Below are 19,042 nucleotides of genomic sequence, written 5' to 3' on the forward strand. Positions count from 1 at the left end.
AAACAAGCAAGGAGATAAGCATCCCTTTTGAAGGGAAGTGAACCCTACTTCCCAAGGGTCAAGAAGGGCTAGACACAAAGACTGACTGGGATTGTTCTCACCAACACTCAGCCTTGGGCAGTCTGGAGAGGAAGGAGGCTTTGTAAGGAAATAAACAGAAGGGTTTATCAGAACCAAGGGAAAAGGACACCCCTAATATGTGGGGATCAGGAGAAATGTGTGACCTTGGACAAGTTATTTATCATCTCTGGGCCTTAGTTACCATGTCGAACAGGGAGAATCTCACTGGTAATGAAGGTGTGTTTGGGGACAATTGTCCTCATTTGACATCTCTAGAGCTTATCGTAACATATCATAATCATAAATGTTAATTTATATAACCATAATAATCATAAAATATCAGCATTGGAAAGAACCTTGGAAGCTCTTCCACTGCCCCTAACATCTCCCCTGCTTCACCTCCCACTCAGACTTCTTCTGTCTCCATCACTCAACATGGGAGGGAAGAGACCCTAACCTCCAGCTCCCATCAGAAAATGGGATTGGAGGCCTCCTGGATATCCTGATCTCCTAGCTTTCATCTATAGAAAGGGCATCTATGTTAATGTTCCCACCACTAACATCTGAGAAAATGTTGCTTTTAGCCTTCTGTCACTACCAAGGGCCATCACTTTTGAGGAAGAAGAAGGCACACTGCTGCTACTACTGCTGCTCTGGCCTCTGAAGTGGCCCCATGCTACCAGGAGCTAGGAGGTGACTTTATCCCAGGATCCTACTGGCCATATTACCACTGAACCTCTTTGTCCCACACAGAGATTATGATGGAAAGGGAAAGAAGAGGCAGAGCCAAGATGCAGAGTAGAAGGAAGCAGTAAAGGGAGCTCCCCCAACCCTATCCAAACTCCTCCAAACAAATCTAGTAAATGCACCAAATTGTAATGGGGAAATCCAAGACAAAGTCACAGTGAAACATTTTTCTAACTCAGGCTGGCGGACAAAGAGCTCTGTGGACACTGGGGACAGGGACTAGTCAAGAGCATTGCAATGCAGTGAGAGGCTATTCAACCAGAATAAGCAGAGGTCTCAGACCTCTGCTCTCAGACCAGGGCACCCGCCCCCCAACCCATACCAATAGGGACAGGTGTCAACCAACAGCTTTGTCACCTACTACCCATTTCTGGGTCACAGACTCGGAGTGGAACGACAAAGGATCCTGTGCGGGGCGGCGTTCTTGGGTAAGGAGATCCTGGGCAGTGTTCAGACAAAGGAGCGCTTCAGAAGCAGGCAGCAGGTGTGTCTCAGAAGTCTATAGGAGAATAACTGGGGAAGGAATCCCAGACCAAAGAGGAACCTGCAGTTCTGTCATTCTGAACCAGCAGAACTTTGCAGCTGAGTGATAGGAGCTGAGTCCAGCAGCAGTTTATCATTCTTTTTTTTTTAAATTCTTTTTAAATTTTTTTATTTTTAGGCAATTGGGGTTAAGTGACTTGCCCAGGGTCACACAGCTAGTACGTGTCAAGTGTTTGGTCTAAGGTCGGCTTTGAACTCAGATCCTCCTGACTTCAGGGCCGGTGCTCTATCCACTGCGCCACCTAGCTGCCCAGCAGTCTACAATTCTTACACTCAAACCCGGGTCAGGAACTTGCAGGCCTCAGATCAGGAGGGCAGCAATCAGACCACTTTGGGAGCACTGAAAGCTTATAGGTCCCAGAGCTGTCCCTGAGATCCTGGAGCACAATACTCAATGCCCCAAGAAAGCAACAACAGGGCCAGCCCAGACTTCTCCTACCCTGTGCATAGAGCCTGGCCCTAACATCAAATCCAAAGTCAGAAAATAAGCTGAAAGAATGAGCAAACAAAAAGCTATTATAGAGCAGCAGCTAGGTGGCACAGAGGATAGAGCTCTGGCCTTGGAGTCTGGAGGACCTGAGTTCAAATCCAGCCTCAAACGTCTGACACTAGCTGTGTGACCCTAGGTAAGTCACTTAACCCCAATTGCCTCACCAAAAAGAAAAAAAAAGCCATTACAGCGATGATGATGCTCAAGACACAAACCTGAAAAAGAGAATAACTACAAAATCTACAAACAAAGCCTCAGAGAAAGACACAGATTGGGCATAAAATTCAACTAGAATTCCTAGAAGAGATGAAACAAGAATTTAAAATGTTTTTGTCAAAGAAATGAGAACACTAGAGGAAAAACTGGAAAAGAAATAAGAGCAATGGAAGAAAGAATTAGAAAGGGAATTAATAGATTGGCACAAGAGGTATAAAACCTTGTCTAAGCAACAATTCTCTGAAAAACTAGAATGGACTATATAGACACCAATGATTCTACGAGTCAACATTCCATGAATCAAAAAACTGAAAAAATAGAGAAAATGTAAGATATGTCATAGTAAAAACAACTGATTTGGAAAATAGGTGGAGGAGAAAAAAATTAATCATTGTGCTACCTGAATACTATGACCAAAAAAAAAAAAAAGAAATCTAGACATATTTCAAGAAAACTTAAAAGAAAACTGCCCAGAGCTCTTAAAACCATAGGGCAGAGTGGAAATGAAAGAATTTACTGGTCACCTGACAGAAATTCCCAAATAAAAACTTCCAGTAACAAACATTTAGTGCTTCTAGGTCAAAGAAAAAAAGTATATATTACAAGCAGCCAGAAAGCAAGAATTCAAGTACTGAGGAGCCACAGTCAGGATCCCATGTGATTTAGCAGCCACAACTATAAATGAGTGGAGAGCTTGGAATACCATATTCTAGAAAGCAAAGGATATAGTCTTATAGTCAAGAATAATGTACCTAGGAAAATTGAACATAATCCTACTGGGGGAGGGTAATGGACCTTTATTAGAGGACTTCCAAGCATTCCTGATGAAAAGACCAGAAGTGCATAGAAACTTTGAAGTTCAAACATGAGTGAAGAGAAACACAAAAATGTAAACATAAACAAGCACTAAACAAGGATAATATGGGGAGATATGTGTGTACCCACTGAATCCTATCATCATCAGGAGTCACAGAAGGGGTCTAATTAGATGGAAGGCCTGGGAGTGGTTTGTCATATCTTATTCTTTTTTTTACCTGGCTTAAATGAGATCTTTATTATGTAAACATAAATATAATTGGTACATATATTGTTTATTAGTCTAAAGAAGTGTCAATCCCTGGTAAATGGAGCTGTTGGTAAAGGAGAAACTTATAGTTATATTATCAAACATTTTACTAACAGTAGATATTTCCCCATTTTCTGACTTTGTCAATATCAAATAGTATTTTGCATCATGAATATATTTTTTGAGATGTTTTTATGATGATTTTTGAGATGGCTTCAAGAATATTATCTATAATGTTACTGGTGTTGCAAATGCAGTACAATGGATAAAATGCTAGACTTAGAATTGGGTAGACCTGGGTTTAAATCTCACTTTTACCCATGTGACTCAGGACAAGTAAGTCCCTTAGCTTCTGTGCTTCTCACTCCCCTCATCTGTAAAATGGAGTTAATAATCCCTGTAGTGCCTACTTCACAGACTGCCTGTGAGATTTAAATGGTATGTTGTGGGTAAAATAATATCTAAATGTCACCAATTACTAACCTTGCTATAACTGATCCTGCTACCTCTGCTTTTAATCACATCCCCACCTTCCTCCTCCAGAATACTGAACCTTAAAAGTCAGTCCAAGTAAGGGACCTTCTCTACTTCATCTTATCTCCCAGTCTTGTGATTTCTTATCCATATAACATTTATCATACTAAGTTATCTCAATCATTTGACAAAAAAGTTACCATCCACGACTTTCTTCACCTTTACTTATAAACTTCCCCAGTCATTTTCTCTTCAAATCCTTACAATCTGACTTTTATTTTGTGACCACTAAGATTCTATTGACACTGTACTCTTAGAGATCACCAAATCTAATAAATAACCTTTTAGCAGTCGTTATCCTTCTTGATCTCTCTGTAGAATCTACCAATGTTGGACATTTCTTCCTAGACACTTAATCTTGGCTTTTGAGATACAACGTTTATGGTTCTTTTACTTCTCTAATCACCTGTTTTCTATTTCCTCCTCCAGCTTTTCACCTTCCTGATTCTTTAAGTTAGATTTCCCAGGTTTGCATCCTCAACTCTCTTTTTTTACTCTCTATGTACTCCCTCCTTTGGCAATCTCATTCAGTCCCAAAGCTGCAACTTCCTCCTTTATGCAAGTGTCATGTCTTATTCTTGAGAGAAGAATGAAAAAGAGGAGAAAATGAATATAATAGGGGGAGGGGAAAAAAGGAAGGTTAAGAAAGTTATCCCAGAAGGAGAGAAGGTGGATTTTTGTTGATTGAAAAATAGATCATTTTAAAAAATAGTTCAACTATACACCGCAGTCTTCTGCCTTTGAATCCCTTTCTCCACTCCCCTTTTGTGCACATTCTGCGGATGAACCCTGCATTATTTCCACTGTCTACCCTCTTGGCTTTGATTCAAAAGCTGCCTGAACACTGCTGGAGGAAGTCAGGCAAGTGTGTGACTTGGTCCACTACAAATTTATGTAATCTGATCTCACACCTGTGTAGTGATTCTTTCCTTCTTCCGTCATTGGCTGTCCATCATGTTTCCCACATCAGCTATTAGAAAGCCACTCCTCTCTCCAGAAGCTTCCAATATACTTTGCCCCCTACCTCCCCTCTCAGTAGATGACCTCATCTCCTACTTTACTGAGAAAATAAAGGCAATCCTTCCTAAGTTTCCTTGTTTCTCCTACTACTTACCTCTAAGTCTCTCTATATCTTCTCTAATTCTTTTCTTTGCTGTAGACTCTGGAAAGAGATTGGAGGCTTTTTCTTTGCCAAGGTCAACCAATGTATTTGTGCTCTTGATATAATCCTTTTCCCATCTCCTTTGGGAGCTTATTCCCACCTACCAACCTCAAAATTTATGTCTCTCCTTTTCTAGTGTTACCTTTTCCACTGCCTGCAAGTATGATCAGGGCTCCTGAATCCTTAAAAAAATCATCACTTGACTTTGCCATGTCTCCAGACTATTATACTCTATCTCTTCTCCCTTTCAAAACCAAATACTTATACTTCTGCCTTCATTTCCTCACCCTCTTCCCACTTTTCAACCTCTGGCAAATCTGACCTCTGACCCCACAACTTCACTGAAGCTATTCTCTCAAAGGTTACCAAAGATGGAAAGGTTGAATTCTGCCTCTATTAGGCACACTAGTTGTATGAATTTGAATAAATCACTTAACTTTCCTAAGCCTTGGTTTCCTCATCTGTAAACGAGCATAATAAAACCTGTAGTACCTATCTCACAGGGTTGTTATTAGGCTTGAATAAGATGTTTGTAAAGACCTTTTCAAACCTTAAAGCCTATGTCAATGTCAGCTTCTATTATCATCAACATAATTATCATCTCATCACTTCTAAATCCTATAGCTTGTTCTGAAGGCTCATTTTCCCCAACCTCCATCAATGTTTTAGTATAGTCAACCATTCCCTCCACTTGAATTTTGCGTTTCCCCAGTTCTCCTAGCTATCTACTTTTTCTTGTTCTCATCTGCCAGATCATAATCCATCTCCTGCCTCTTGAGCATGTATGTTGCCTCTGTCTGGGGTCCCCATCTCTTACTACATACGCTCTCTCTTGGTGATCTCATCACATCCTTTTGCTCAATTATGATCTCTATGCAGATGACTCCCAAGTCTGTATACCTAGCCATAAGCCTCTCTCTTGAAGTCCAGACCCACAACCCCAATTGACTACTAGATCTGTATCTTGCTGACATTTCAAACTCATCCTATCCAAAATGAAACCTATTATCTTATCCCAAATCCCAATCTCTCTTCCAAACATTCCTGTTTCTGTTGAGGGTACTACCATCCTTTCTGTTACTTGGGTCCACAATCTTAATGTTATCTCTGACTCTTTCCTCTTTCTCACTTTGATAGCCAGGTTCTGTTAATGATATCTCAACATTTTTTATATTTGTCCCCTTCTCACATAACCACCAGGCCTGGATTATTTTAGTAGCCTCTTCATTGGTCTCCCTGCTTCTAATATTTCTTCTCTTCAGTTCATTCAGTTCAGTCAGATCTTCCTAAGGCATAGATCTGATTGTGTCATTTTCCTTGCTCAAAAACCGTTCATAGGAACCTATTTTATCTCTAGGATAGAATGCATACTTATCAAGCTGTTATTCAAGTCTCAACACCAACACCAACCTACCTTTCTATCTTTATTTCGCATTATTCCCAATCACACAATGTGTATGCACAACAGTATGTACTACAGTATGAATTTTATTTTATAGAGGAGGACATTGAGGCCCAGAATACAGAATTTCCTTGCTCAAGATTACACAAAGTTGTCAGTTGCAGAACTGCTACTGAACCTATGTCTCCCTTATAAGGGCTCCTTCCCTTACACCAGGATGCTACTCTATTACCCTCTGCCCTTGCCCTCCAATATTGGGCTATTCTAGGAATGTGTTGATTTCATCCTGGTTTTGAAATTGAGAGTCTTGTTAGGGCTGAGATGACTTTGGTCCCTTCTCATCATCTTCCCTGGGGAGGAGGTCAAAACAGCATTATCAATTAGTCTCTGTGTTTCCCATCTCTGAGTCTGCCAGCCCCATTTTATTAGATAATTCAGAAGTTCCAAGTAGCATTTGGGATTCAATCTCCTTCTTTTAAATTGTTCCTAAATTTTCCTGCAGTTACTTCCCTTTCCACCAGGCTGATCAACCTCTTTTCTTCAACGGCCTAGGGACTTACTTGGAATTTTTATTCTCTGTTGAAGATCAATAAGATCATAATATTTAGAGTTAGAAAAGGGGACTTTAGAGATGATCTGGTATAGCTTCATTTCACAGGTAAGAACACTGAGGTTCAGAGAAGGGAAATAACTTGGACCAGGCCACATACTAGTTAATAAGCCCAGATTTGAACCAAGGTCCACTAACTACAAATAATATCAGAGGATTAGGTCAGTTGATCTCCAAGGTCTCTGCCAACTGTGTTTTTTCTTTTTTAAGGAATTTTTTTCATTTCTATATACCCTTGGAAGCTGAGTTCATAGTAGGGACTCATGGGGCAGCTAGGTGGCACAGTGGATAGAGCTCTGGTCTTGGAGTCAGGAGGACCTGAGTTCAAATCTGGCCTCAGACATTTGATGCTTACTAGCTGTGTGACCTTGGACAAGTCACTTAACCCATTGCCTAGCAACACAAACCAAACAAACATAGTAGGGCCCCAGTGAATATTTGTTGACTATTTGAGAATAATTTGAGCTTTCCATGGCTCTTCCTAGATTGGAAGTACGAGGTTTCCATTGGGTTTTTAGATCTTATAGTACTGCCATGTTCTAGTGGGGGAGCTACATTGCCTAGGGCTCCAAGCTTGAATGCTGGGACCATGGTTTGACTTACCCAAGAATGGATGCCACACTCTAGTGAGATGCTGAATAATGCTTGGAAAACTGAAAAAACAGAAGCTACCAGAGGAAGGATTCTCTAACAAGAACTTCTAGGAAAATTGGAAATGATTTTGGCAGAAATTAGGTCTAGGCCAGCATTTTGTACTGTATACCACAATATGATTTAAGTGGATACTAGCCTTAAATACATTGTGTCATAAACAAATTAGAGAATGGAATGAAGCATCTTTCACAACTATTACTAGGGAGAGAAGTCTTAACCAAATAAGGGAGTTATCATAACAGATAAAAGTGATCATTTTGATTTTATGAAATTCAAAAGCTTTTGGATAAACAAAATCAGGGCAGGAAAAAGAAGAAAATATCTATTTTCCCACATTGTATTCTCTTATACTTTCCTTCTTTTTGTTTCTTGTCCCTTCTATAAAAACAAGAGGGTGCTGAGAGAGGAATGCGCTCTAGGTTTGATGCAATCTGCCTCTGTTCCTCTGCCCTTCTCCTCTTTTCTCACCCAGAGCTCAATAACAGGTTCTTATCTTGTCTTTTGTTTTAAGCCCATTTTGGAAATCTACTCTTCTTAGAGTTTATTTTGCTTAGAATTTATTCCTCTCTTAATCTACTCTTCCTCTTATTCTCTCCCTCTCCCTTCTCATCTTTTCCTCCCTCCTTTTTCTTTATTTTTGATTGATTATTGGTTGTTGTTTTTTTTAAATTCAGTTTTATTTTATTTTCAGTTCTAAATTTTTTCCATCCCTTCTCCCCTTCTCCAGTCACTGAGAAGGCAAGAGAAACAAAACCCGTTACACATATGTATAGTCATGCGTAACACATTTCCACATTATGAGAGAGACAGACAGACAGATGGACAGACAGAAGAGACAGAGAGAGAGAGGAAGGAAGAGGAGGAGGAGAAGGAGGAGGAGGAGAAGGAGGAGGAGAGGAAGAGGAAGAGGAAGAAGAAGAGGAAGAAGAAGAAGAAGAAGAAAAGAGCTTTGATCTCCACTCTGAGTCTATCACTTTTCTATCTGGAGATAGATAGCATGTTTCATCATGAGTTCTTTGGAATTATGGTTGGTCATTGTGTTGATTAGAATTAATAAGTCTTTCAGTGTTGATTATTGCTGTTACTGCATAAATTGTTCTCCTGGTTCTGCTCACTTCACTTTGTATCAATTCATACAAATCTTTTTTTTTCTGCTACAACAAAAGGAAATTTATTTAAAAATGATTTTTTTTACAGACATGAGTTCATGGAAAAGCTCTTTAATTGGCTATGTATTGGAATGAAAAATAATTTATAAATAATGTTAGTATAACAGACCTCTAAACATTAACCATGCATTGGCAAACAAAGTGGACTTAACGCAAAATGAATCTTAAAGCTCTGCTAATTATTCTCTGCAAGAATATTTACCTTCTGTTTCTTTACAGGTCAGAAGTGATCAAATGCTGCTAATATAAAGTTTATATTAAGGACACATACTTTTAAAAAATAGTCCATGAAAATCATGTCTGAGTTTTTTAAAACACTGATATACAATCTGGGATTCTTCATTCTGAAGAGAGAAGTTTACTGGCTCCTCTTTCCAGCCCCACCCATATAAAGAATTTTGAAATGAGAAATAAGTAGTTCATACACATCTTCCCGGATTTCTGAAGCCATTACATTCATTATTACTTTTTTTTTTACAATACAATGGTATTCCATTGCACTCATGTAGCATAACTTGTTCGACCATTCCCCAGTTGATGGGCATTCTCTTAGTTTCTGAATCTTTGCCACTACAAAAAGAGTAGCGATAAATATTTTTTTATCTATAGGTCCTTTTCTTCTTTGATCTCTTTAGGGGTATAGACCTAGTAGTGGTATCAGTAGGTCAAAGAGTACACACAGTTTAATAGCTTTTTGGGTATAGTTCCAAATTGCTTTCCCAAATGACTGAACTAGTTCATAGCTCCCTTAACAATGCATTAGTGTACTTATTTTCTCATAGTCCCTCTAACATTTGTAATTTTCCTTTTTCTGTCAAGATAACCAATCTGATGGGTGTGAGGCAGTGTGTCAGAGACATTTTAATTTGTACTTCTCCAATTATTAGTAATTAGTAGCATTTTTTTCATATAGCTATTGATAGTTTTGATTTCTTACTCTGAAAAGTGTGTATTCATATTCTTTGACCATTTGTCAATTGGGGAAGAGCTTTTTTTTCCCCTAAACTTGACTTTATTTCATATATATTTTAAGAACAAGATCTTTATCAGAGAAACTTGCTGCAAAGATTGTCCTCCTCCCCAATTTCCCTTTTTTCTTCTAATTTTAACAGCATTGGTTTTGGTTATACAAAAACTTCATAATTTTATGTATTAAAATTATTCACTTGATTTCTTGTGAACTTCTCTATCTCTTGTTTGGTCATGAACTCTTTCCTTTTCCATAGATTTGCTAGGTAATTTCTTCCCTGCTCCACTAATTTGCTTATGATATCACCCTTTATGTCTAAAGCATGTACCCATTTTAATTTGTCTTGGTATATGTAGTATGAGATGTTGGTTTATGCCTAGTTTCTGCCAGACTGCTTTCCAGTTTTTCCAACAATTCTTGTCAAATAGTGAATTCTTGCCCCAATAACTGGGATCTTTGGGCTTATCAAATACTAGGTTACTGTGCTCATTTGCTTCTGTATATTGTATACCTAATCACTTGATAACTTCTCAATTTCTTACCCAGTAACAAACTGTTTTGATGACTACAACTTTGTAGTATAGTTTGAGATTGGGTACTGGTAGGCCATCTTCCTTCCCATTTTTTTCCCCTTGATTCCATTGGTTTTCTTGACCTTTCTTTCTCCAGGTGAAGTTTGCTATAATTTTTCTCCCTTTTCCCTGTTGAGCAAAGTTTATTTCTGTACCTAATTCTCTCTGTGTATATATATATTCTTCTCTCCTTTCACCAGTTTAGATTTAAAAAAAAAAGGTTCAATTATCTTCCACTCTCCCATCCATTCCTTCATCCTTTTTCTATAGTCTTTGGCTTGCATACCCCAATTATATGAGATAATTTCCTCCACCTTTTTCCTTCCCCTCCCCCTCAGTGTATTCCTTTCTTACCCCATTTACCTTCTTTTAAGATCATTGAAACGTAACAACATCCTACCCTCTCCCTCTTTCTTGTTAATAGGGTCCTAAAGGGACATGTTATCATTTCCCCATATTAGAATGTAAATTGTTCATCCTTTTTTAGTCCCTTATGATTGTTCCCTCACATTTACCTTTTTATGTTTCTTTGGACATGTGTTTGTATTTTAAAGTTTCTATGCAGCTTTATTCCTTTCATCAGGAGTGCTTGAAAGTCCTTTATTTCATTAAAGATTCATTTTCTCCCAGGGGCAGCTAGGTGGCACAGTGGATAGAGCACTGGCCCTGAAGTCAGGAGGACCTGAGTTCAAATCCAGCCTCAGACCAAATGCTTGACACTTACTAGCTGTGTGACCCTGGGCAAGTCACTTAACACGAATTGCCTAAAAAAACAAAACAAAAAAAGGATTCATTTTACCCCTTGTAAAACATTATACTGATTTTTGCTAGGTAAGTCATTCTTGGTAGTAAGATTATATCTTTGCTTTCTGGAATAGCATATTCTAAGCTCTCCATTATTTTATAATGATGGCTGTTAAATCTTGTGTGATTCTGACTGTGACCCTCCATACTTTAATTTCTTTCTGGCTGCTTGCACTATTTTTTCCTTGACCTGGAAGCTCTGAGTTTTGACTATGACGTTCTTGGCAGTTTTTATTTTGAAGTTTCTTTCACGACTTTACCAGTGAATTCTTTCTATTTTTACTTTGCCTGCTGGTTCTAAGAGATATGGACAATTTTCTATTATGATTTCTTAAAATATGATGTCTGGGGTTTTGGGGTGTTTATTTTTTGGTTAGGGTTTTCAGGTAGTCCAAAAATTCAAATTATCTCTCCACAATCTGTTTTCCAGATTGCTTATTTTTTATATGAGTTATCTTACATTTTCCTTTCTTCCTTCTTTTTTAGTCTTGATTTTGTTTTACTATATGTTGTCTCTTAGGGTTATTAACTTCCATTTAGTCCATTCTAATTTTCAAGGAGTCTGTGGCATGGGTAAGATTTTGTACTTCTTATGCCAGGCTATTAATTCCTTTCCAATTCTTTCTCCTGTAACTCAATTCTTTTCCAATTTTCTCTTCCAGTGCTTTCATTAGATTTGTAACAGTGACTGCCCTGGCCTCCACTGCCTGAAGACCAGGTATGTTACATTTCTTCCTTCCTTCAGGGTGCTGTGGTAACCTTAAGGTGATTTGTGGGTGGCTAGACAATCTGTCATTGGCTTCAGCCCCTATCAATGGTGTTTCCTCAATTGTAGGAAGTCCTCTTCACCTCCGTTCCATTCAACCACTTGACAATCCACTTAACTTTTAAATCACATGGCTTTTACAAAGAAATATTTACTTGAAAGGTATAACAAGAATAACCATACAAACGTTTCCTCAACACCACTTCAGTCTCTGAGGAGAAGAGGATTAAGTTCATGACCTAATTTAGTTCCTATATTGCACAATCCTAAGTTCTAACTCCAAAGACCCACCTTGAGTTCAAATTCTGGGTACCTTGGTTTCTCAGGACTTCCCTGATGGAATTGGCTGCCTGTACTTCCAGTGTGGACACTGGTTCCAAGTTCACCATGTTTCAATTTCAAGTCCAACAGGGATTCCACTGCACGCACCTAGAACTGAAAGGACAAAGGAAACAGACCAAAAAGAAAACCCAAACCCATTTCTTGGAGCCATGGAGTTTAAAAGGGAAAGGGAGCAAGATTTCCCTTCCTTCTTCACCAGTTTAGTTAATGGCACCCATGCTATGGATGAACTTGGATCTTCACCCTCTTGAGAGGCCTTGGGAAAGAGAGAGTGTGTGCCAGTTGACAGTTTTTAAACATGAAGCCTGTTTCAGCTACTCAGCAAATTGAAAATGGCTTCTCCCACAGAATGTCTTCCCCCAGAGAGTGGTCCCTCCATCTTAAGTGTTCTTGGAATGATTGAAGCCCTAGTTACACATTTATAAAACCATTCTTAAAATTCTTTAAAAAGGCTCTTGCTTTATCTCTCCCTGGAGTTCTGGCTAAATTTGTCCCCAGGCTGTATTTTTCTTTGACACTTTACTTGTAGATGTTTTAGAATGATTATCTTCTTCGGGATTTGTATCTTTAGCGTCCCTGTCACCGAAATGGTTCTTTATAATAGGATTCATCTTTTCTTTGCTCATTCCTCCAGCCTTACTTCCCAACTTAGAGTCAGGCAAACTTGTGGAGGGGATGGCTGGGCTGTTCTGGACTGTTTTCTGTCCTCATGGGTTGTCCTGCTGCTTTCTCAGGGCACTTAATGTTGTGTTATTCTAGGATCACAGGGATAACTCAGGCTGGATACCTGTAAACTTTCTGTGCATACAAAGCAATCTGATCTAGGGTGAAGTCTGAGCACTGCACTCCTAGTCTGAGCTCTGCAAGCTCTTAGCCTCAGTTTGGGTCTGAGAAACATAAACCAGGGACTTGCTCCTAGCTGCAGTTCTAGTGGACTGCTGCTGGACTGAGCCACTGTCAACTAGCTAGAAAGCACTGCAGGCTCCCCTCCTACCTTGTTATTCTGCGGCAAGCTTCAGATTGAGCTGGGGGGCTGGATCTTAGATCCTTACTCCTCTCTAAGGGTCAGAACCATATAAATGTGGCTAGATTGTGGGACAGATTAAGGGAAGGATGTAGGGAAAATGCAGATGATGCCTAAACAAGATATATCAATAAGAATATTTTTTAAAAATGAAGTCTGATAACCAAGATATATAGGCTTAGCAGGGGGATAAGATTGGAGGACTTTCCACAGAGCTGAGCCTCTTCTGGTGAAACATTTCTCTTCTAGTCCCTTGATAAAGGGCACATGTGATCAGACACCCTTGGTTCCTTGGTCTCTATGAATGTGCTGTGCCAAATAGGGTTGGCAACTGGACCAGAAAGAGTTGCTGTCCTCAGTAGGCTAGACAAGAGAGTAAGAAAAAAAGCCTTTGCTCTTTTTCAAGGAATCTTCTTTGTTTAAACACAGTCAGTTCCAACTCTCCTTTGGATTATTTCCAGTAAGATTAGGAGATTTCCCCCCAGAAGCTGCTATGACAGCTCCAAACACACTTGCTTAGATAAGCTTGAGACAGGATCTCAAGTCTTTAGCTACTTCTTTTGCTTTGTATTTCTTAGTGTGAGCATAGGTAACCAAATAGTGATCCTAGGAAATGGACATTTCCAGCCTTGGTAGCTACCTTGTGAGTTTAAAGGCCTGGAATCCTTGAATTAGGCGCAGATTGTCCAATAAGAAGTGCTTCCTGAAACTAAGCCCTTCTCAGGAGAAGATGGCCATTACCTAGAGCATAGACCATACTCTAGCTAACCGAGATTTGGATCTTAAGTTGCATTTAAGGCAGAGCAGACTGAGATGAAAGTGAAATCTGTGTATCAGTCACACAAATTTGGGGTGGGGGGAGGGTTTTTTCCTACTTCCCAGGAGAGTGTAATAGGAGTGATGGGTTACTGTTTCATATTTTACTTATTTGTCAATATCTGCTTATGAGATTTTTGTGTTTTAAGCATTTCTTTTGTGGTAGAGTAAATAAATTGCTGTCCTTTAAGTAACTATTTTTAAAGGAGCCCTTTTTAAATTTTATTTATTTTTAAATTTTTATTATAAATATATATTTATTTTTATTTTATTTTGTTTTTACATCCCTTTCATTTCCAAATATATAGGTATATGTATATATGTTATATATTATGTATAAGTATATATATATATATATATATATAGAGAGAGAGAGAGAGAGAGAGAGAGAGAGAGAGAGGTGTATATGTATATCAAGTGAAACAACTGAAAAACAACAAAATATATCCCTTTCATCTCCAACAAGCCATCCCTTTTTAACAAAGAAATTAGAAAGGAGGAAGCAATAATGCAGCACAAGCAATGTATCAATGGTGTCTAGAAGTACATGAAATCTCCCATATTCTAAAGGAGAAAAAGGTCAGTTTCCTCCACTGTTCTCCAGGGTGAAGTTTGATAATCATAGTTATGCAGCGTTCAGTTTCTTTTTTTTTTTTAAATTCTTTCCATTTATATTGCAGTAGACATTGGATGTACTGTTTTCCTGGTTCTGCTTGACTTTATTTTGTATTAATGCATATAGGTCTTCTCATACTTCCCTGTATTCTTCATATTCAGTACTCATATGCCTTTTGAAAATTCATGCTGATATATTTGAGTTTTACATCACTTTCCTTTGCAAATAGATCCTTTTCCAATCCTCCAAAGAGCCAAAGGAGTCCTGTTAATCTCTCTGAGTGAGACCCTGGAAATGAGCCACACATAAGCTTTGTATTAGAGATTTTCACAGAAGTTCTACTTTGGCATAGGGGTGCAATGAGCCAGCAACGGTGAGAAAAAGCCTGATTCCTTCTCTTTAGGGTCAGGGTCCTCCAGTGACTGACCCTAGTCCAGATCTGGATCCCCCTGTAGGAGGGGGTGCCTCTTTGGGATACAGACAACAGGGAACTGATACAACTATGTACCTGAACACTGACCATGTCTAACATGGCACCTGAAACTCAACATGTCTAAAACCCCTCTTCCTCTTCTGAACTTCAGTATTACTGCTGAAGACACATCATCTTTCCAGTCTCAGGTTCACAGACTCAATGTCATCCTCAATTACTCTCTCTTGCTCACCCATATATCCAATAGTTGCCAAATCCTCCTCTGCCATATCTCTTACATTCCATTCCATTTTCTACATCCACACCCAACAGTTCTGACTCTTATCACCTCTTGCCTCTACATTTACAATAGCTCAGAATTTTTTTTGTTATTGATATCTTTTGTTTTATATTACTTAAATTTCCCTCTATATGGCTTCTCTTCCACAGAGCAATTTTATGTAATAAAGAATTTTTTAAAAAAAGAAAAAGAGGAAAAGAAAAAAAATCAGCAAAACCAATCAATACATCAAAACATTTTGAAAATATATCTAATGTTTCACAAGTGTGGAACACTAATGGGTACTTCCCACCTCTGCAAAGGAATGGGAGGTGTCTTTTCTTCTTTGAGAGTGTGCTTGCGCAGCTAGGTGGCTCAGTGGACAGAGCACCGGCCCTGGATTCAGGACGACCTGAGTTCAAATCTGGCCTCAGACATATAACACTTACTAGCTGTGTGACCCTGGGCAACTCACTTAACCCCATTGCCTAGCCAAAAAAAAAGAAAAAGAGAGTATGCTTGCACTTTATAACTTTGTAACATTCACTTTTGATTGTTCCATGGCCATTGTTCATTCCATTTACATTGCTGTAATCATTGTGCACATTATTTTCTTGAGTCTGCCTATTTCATTTTAACAAATTAATGCTAATTCTATATTTTTTCAATTAATAAGGCTTTGTTTTCTCTTGATTTCTCCTACTCTCACTGAGGAAAAAAGAAAAACAAAAATATGGTAACATATATGCATAATCAAGCAAAAAATAATTCTCCACATTGGCCATGAGCAAAAATATATTTCATTTGGGATCTTGAGACCATCGACTCTCAGTCAGGAGGTGGGTAGCATGCCTCATCATTGGTCTTGTTTAATTCATTTTGTATCAATTCATGTAAGTTGTTCCTTGCTTCTCTGTATTCTTCATATTTATCATTTCTTATTGCACAATAATATTCTATTACATTCATGTTGGTTTAGCCATTGTTTGCATTTATTGCTAACACAATAAAAATGGTGCTATAAACACTTTGGTGTATATGGGGCCTTTCTTTTTATCAGTGACCTCCTTGGGCACTATGCCCAGCAATAGAATCTCTGAGTCAAGGGTATGGACATTTTAGTGACTTTTATTTGAGTAGTTCAAAATTGCTTTCCAAAATGGTTATACTAATTCACAACTCCACCAACAATGCATTAGTATGCCTATCTTTCTATAACCCCTCTGCTGTTGACTATTCCTGTCTTTTGTTATTTTTGCCAATTTGGCAGGTGTGAGGTAAAACATCGGAGTTGTTTTGATGTACATTTTTCTTACTGTTAGATATTTGGAACAAATATGGTTTTAATAGTTTGTAGTTCTTTTGATAACTGTTTGTTCATATCCATGGACCACTTATCTATTGGGCAATGGCTCTTGGATGAATATATTTCTGTTGGTGGTGTATATATTTTGGATACCAAATTCTTATCTGAAAAATCTGATACAAAGACGAATTTTCCCCCAGTTGAATTTCCCTTTTTATCCTATATGCATCAATTTTGTGCAGATATTTTTCAATTTCATGTAGTCAAAATCATCTATTTTATCTTTTGTAATGGCCTCTATCCCTTATTTGGTTAGGAATACATCTTGAAGGGAACTGTTGGAGATAGAGAAGCTGGTTCCCAGTTCCCAGAAAGCTTAATGAAGCAGCAGCCAGAGAGGGTCTTGCTTAGGCAGACTGCTAGTGTTTGGGTCATTTCTCCATGAGGCACTCACTGTGATTTCATGGATTTAATTCCAGAGGGGGAAGAAATTCTAAAGCAAACCTCAAGCAGTCCATTACCTGGGAGCTGACTCCTAAACAGGAAAAATGCTCACCAGTAAGATGAACAAGAACAGGCAGAGGATGTACAATAGCTATTCTAATCAAGTCGAGAGAAAACCAGATTTAATATAGCACTTTCCCCAACCCCCTTCACCCCATCTAGCAGACAGCCTCCATCTTTAAACAGCCTGTTACTGAGATAACTAAGCATCTCAGTAATAAAGAGTGATACAAGAAGGCTGTGGCCCAGTCTTATCTGCTTTTTTTGCCGGGGGGGGGGTGGAATGGAGAAAGAAACTAAGTGGACTGAATGCCTTTGATGCTGCAGAAGAGTTTTTGAAAACGACGGATCTTCCTAAAGGTTTACAAGTGGTCAGACTAGGTTGCACCAATGAAACTATTCTCTCTGCTATTACCCATGTTCTCTCCACACAACGGCACAATGCCCACTGCTAGGCACCTCTCAACAACTGTGGGGAAGATCCTGGGGCATGGCTTAATACCTACCTCCCAACTACTCTCCAAAGCATTTGGCAGCAGTGACTGATGAGGAGATCAGAAATCAGCAAGCTTGCTCTTGTAGAAGAGATCCCAAGGGATGGGGATTGGCCAATGGAGAAAGGGGCTGGAGAAGAGGAGGAAAATGAAGAAGGAAAAGAGGAGGGAAGGACCAAGACCAAGAATGGAGAATATGTGTGTGTGTGTGTGGGTGTGGGTGTACATATGCATATGAGTGTATTGTAAACATATGTATATGTATACATGCATACATATGTATGTACATAGAGAGAACATATGTATTACATACATATGTATATACGTACTACATAGAGAGAAAGAGAGAATCCGGGAGGATCCAACCAAAAATTCCCTGTAAAGCAGCCCAGCAGCAGGGCTAGAACACCCACCCACAAAGGTAGGAGTGTCCATTCAAAAATAAGCAAGCTCCCTCTTTTCCCTTCCTGGTTCAAAAGTGGGCAGAAACTAAATGGGTTTATGCTGGAAACACAATCTCCCTTTCTTATTTAGGAGGTTACTAGTTCAGAATGGTAAATTTCCCCAGGCCTCTGGTACATTTACCTTTTTGACCAAGGTCCAGCATTTTCTCTTCCCTGCTGGATCTTTTTTTTTTTTTTTAAGGTTAAGAGAGTTGTTTCTTCACTTCTTGGCATCTTCCCAGTTACCTGCTTGACAATACTCATATGTAAGAGACCATTTTTGTTTTGGATCGTTGTTCCATATTTGAATTCAGATCACTGAATTTCATGCTCAGACTCAACTTGGGGAAGGGCAGACAGTAAAATAAAACTCTCTCTTCCAACCTGCTTTTCTCAGAATTCCTTTATGAAATGTTCAGAACTGAAGCTAGTATAAAGTGGGAAGATCTGACAGGAATCAGACTCATCTCTCATGCTAAGTTTCTTCAAACTTACTCTAATTCTGTATTGCACTTACTTTACTCTGCTTGGTGGAACTAAGTCAACAACATTAAATATTCCCAGTAGCCTCACCCCAGGCTCCTTAGCAACCCCACAGGTGGGGTAGCAGAAGACAGGAGGTGTCTGGGAAATTTTCAATGTGGTATCACAAGTGAGGTTGGGGAAATGCTTCCAAGCAAAACAGAAAATCTGTCTGTAAGAACAGCGTGACTTGATGCTGGCGCCGGGTCCTCCACCCCTGAAAGAGAGCAGATGTCGAAGGTGTGTTAACCTTTATTTTGTTTGCTGGCCTACCCAGCACTTGAAGCTGTGATTGTGTCACTCTTGTTTTTTGAAAGTTCACCTTTCTTTAATAAATTGATAATAACAACTGGGAAAAAAAAATACATCTCCTCTTCATAGCTCCAAGAGGTACAGAATCTGCTTCTCTTCTGCTTTTTTTTTTTTAATGGTATGACCTTTAATAATCAGGTTGCACATGCAGTTTGAATTTATCATGGAATATAGTGTAATTAGTCTAATTTCTGCTAGACTGCTTT

At 38.9% G+C, this 19,042-nt stretch overlaps 1 pseudogene; it reads left to right on the forward strand.

The window, feature by feature from the left end:
* The first annotated feature begins 263 nt into the window (after positions 1–263).
* The window catches only part of LOC110206708 (methyl-CpG-binding domain protein 3-like), a 34,345-nt pseudogene continuing 15,566 nt past the window's right edge, over positions 264–19,042 (forward strand).

This window comes from Phascolarctos cinereus, unplaced genomic scaffold (assembly GCF_003287225.1).
Source record: "Phascolarctos cinereus isolate Bilbo 61053 unplaced genomic scaffold, phaCin_HiC Scaffold_2;HRSCAF=192, whole genome shotgun sequence".
NCBI classification, from domain to species: domain Eukaryota; kingdom Metazoa; phylum Chordata; class Mammalia; order Diprotodontia; family Phascolarctidae; genus Phascolarctos; species Phascolarctos cinereus.